Here is a 3617-nt window from a genome sequence, read left to right as displayed (position 1 = left end):
TATATATATATATATATATATATATATATATATATATATATATATATATATATATATATATATATATATATATATATATATATATATATATATATATATATATATATATATATATATATATATATATATATATATATATATATATATATATATATATATATATATATATATATATATATGTTAGAGTCAGAACCCGAAATCAGCCAGAACTAGTTTCAACTAGTCAGAAGTAGAAGTATAATTTATTGTTTGTAAAAACTAGTATTACCTAGGCAAAACTAGTTTCTTAACATAAAGGCTCGGTAAAACACGAAATGTATTTTACACCTAGTTTTACCTACACACTTCAGTCAAAACTAGTTTTAACAATTGTTAAGTTTGGGAAAACTAGGTTAGACTAAAAGTGAAAGTGGCAGTTCGGCCTTACAGTGGAGAGGTGGGCGTTAATGATTGGTCACAATATTATCATAGTTTTTAGGGTGGGGGAAGGGGGGGAGGATTCATTCTCATTTACCTGGTTCACTGATTTACTTCACCTGTCAGTTGTTCGTGAGCCACCATTACAAGATGGCAACTTGGAGCTCACCTGGCCATCCTGAACACCCTCCTGACCACCCTCCTAACCAGGCAGCTGACACTGAATGGGAGACTATGTTTTTACAGACCATACTGAAGTGGGACGAGCAACAAGAATCACACTACAACATACTTACTGCAGAAAAATACGGTTCACTGCTGCAGGAGGTAAAGGAGGCTAAAACTGCTAGGAAGAAAACGTCTCTACAGTACAGAAGACTGAAGCGGTTTGATGTCATTGAAATTGGTGGTGTTCTAAAACTGATTGCAAGAAGTAAAAACGACGAAGTTCGTTATTACGTTCCTACTCCCGAGATTTATGAAGTCATTAAGACATCTCATGTAGCAATCGGTCATGGTGGTCGAGATAGACTGAAATGTGAAATTAGCAGGAAATATGCAAATGTGACAGCCGATATGATAAAGCTCTTCTTGACCATGTGTGAAGTGTGCCAAAGTAAGAAAAATAAAAAGAAAAGAGGACTTGTTTCCAAACCAATCTTACACTCAGAGCTAAATAGTCGGTGTCAAGTGGACTTAATTGATACGCAGACACAAGCAGATGGAAAATATAAATTCATAATGGTTTATCAAGATCATTTAACTAAATTTGTGATACTACGTGCATTGCAATGTAAACGTGCTGAAGAAGTTGCTTATCACCTTGTTGATATTTTTTTAACATTTGGAGCACCCTGTATTTTACAGAGTGATAACGGAAGAGAATTTGTAAATAGTGTTATAACGTTCTTAGCTTCTTTGTGGCCAGAGTTGAAAATTGTGCATGGAAAACCAAGACAGTCAAAGTCAAGGGTCTGTGGAACGGGCAAATCAAGATATTGAAAATATGTTAAGTGGATGGATGAAAGACAATGATACAGCAAGGTGGTCCGAAGGATTACGCTTTGTACAATTTATGAAGAACAGAGCCCATCATTCTGGTATAAATCGAAGCCCATACAAAGCAATGTTTGGTGTAGAACCAAGGCTTGGCCTTGCAACAACATGCATTCCACGAGAATTGATTAAAGTTGTAAATAATGAGGAGGATTTGGAGAAGTTAATTGCACATGTAAACAAGGACACTGTTGGGGAATCAAATGTTGCTTTGCAGATGACAAATCAAGATGACATAAATTCACGATCCAGTAATAGAAGTGAAGTGTTTTCGTGTTGTGTGTGTGTGAAATGGAAATAAATGAAGGTCACTACTGTTCGAAGTGTGGCTCACATATTCACGAATCTTGTGGAATAAACGTTGAGAGCGGCAAGGATGGTTTTGGATCTAATGTTATATGTTTAAAATGTAATTCTGAAGCACAAATATCACATGTTAGGCAAGTAGCTAGTACTAGTTTGGAAAAGCAGGCAAAAAGAATGAAGACAGTATCTGATGCGTCTCACCCTCCAGCAAGTGTGGGACAAAATGTCACTGTACCAATTCCAGATGTTGACAAGGGAAAAGGAGATTTGCGGAATATCATTGCAGTTGTTTTAAACAGAAGTACTCAAACGAGTGGTCATATCCTCACCTACTTTTGACATTCAGTACCGTTGTTGAATCTAGTTTTAACTTAAACAATCAGATAAAACTAGATTTAACTAGTTAAACTTTGATATTTCTAGTTATACTAAACACATTAAGGTATAACTAGTTTTGGCTAGGTAATACTAGTTGTTCACCAACACATTGAAAATACCTAGTTAAAACTAGTTTTGACTGATTCCGGTTTTGACTGTTATATATATATATATATATATATATATATATATATATATATATATATATATATATATATATATATATATATATATATATATATATATATATATATATATATATATATATATATATATATATATATATATATATATATATATATATATATATATATATATATATATATATATATATATATATATATATATATATATATATATATATATATATATATATATATATATATATATATATATATATATATATATATATATATATATATATATATATATATATATATATATATATATATATATATATATATATATATATATATATATATATATATATATATATATATATATATATATATATATATATATATATATATATATATATATATATATATATATATATATATATATATATATATATATATATATATATATATATATATATATATATATATATATATATATATATATATATATATATATATATATATATATATATATATATATATATATATATATATATATATATATGTCTGCAAGTTGCACGATCTTGTTGCGTCCCTAATCTTAGAGAATGCTTTGTGGGTTCAAGGAACGCCTCTGAGTTTTTTTTTTATAAACTTTACTTAATTATATTATTTACAAACATTTACACTTTACGACCCTTATGACAACAAATAAAACCACGAAAACCACGAAATTTGAATCACTCTCTTCACGCAAGGTCCACCTTCAAATGCCTCAGATTCTGCCACATTATATCTTGAACTCAAATTCATTACACACACAATAACTTCATTGATAACAACATTTCTCTCTTCACTTAATTTCTTCTAATGTTCCAGATTTCTTCACATTGTTCCCGTTATCCAACTCAGATTACGCAATTTAAATTCAAGGATAAAATACATCCTAACACATCCTACAATTTACCTTCCAATAAAACAACACCCTACACAACCTACACATAACCATTTTTCCTTATCAAAATATGACACCAACATTTTCTGTGACTGCATTACAACTGTCTGGCTACACTTACTGGTCTTGAGATAAGCGGCGCGCCCATTTTGACTCTCTGGTCTGACAGCTCTCTCTCGCTGTCGTCTCTCGCCTTCTCCTCGGCGTTCTCGGCTTCTCTCCCTCTCTCTCTCTCTCTCTCTCTCTCTCTCTCTCTCTCTCTCTCTCTCTCCTCCTAATATACACGTGTTACTTGACCTCTCGTCCATATCATTTACTTCCGGCGACCTTTGATTACTACCAGATATGGGGAGAAGGTTCCAGAAGCTTCTTGTAATCTACTGCTC

The 3617-nt window shown here is 31.1% G+C and overlaps 1 long non-coding RNA gene across 1 annotated transcript in view; it reads right to left on the bottom strand.

Annotated features, from left to right (window-relative positions):
* LOC123500541 overlaps positions 1-3391 on the bottom strand; it is a 12425-nt gene extending 9034 nt beyond the window's left edge. Inside the window, exon 1 of the long non-coding RNA XR_006673373.1 lies at positions 3353-3391. This is a non-coding gene — a long non-coding RNA (uncharacterized LOC123500541). The remainder of the gene's footprint in view (positions 1-3352) is intronic.
* Positions 3392-3617: the final 226 nt, after the last annotated feature.

The sequence above is a fragment of the Portunus trituberculatus genome, unplaced genomic scaffold (genome assembly GCF_017591435.1).
Source record: "Portunus trituberculatus isolate SZX2019 unplaced genomic scaffold, ASM1759143v1 PGA_scaffold_396__16_contigs__length_748793, whole genome shotgun sequence".
NCBI classification, from domain to species: domain Eukaryota; kingdom Metazoa; phylum Arthropoda; class Malacostraca; order Decapoda; family Portunidae; genus Portunus; species Portunus trituberculatus.
The sequence above is the reverse complement of the archived record's forward strand: the minus strand, read 5'-3'. Positions and strand labels throughout refer to the sequence as shown.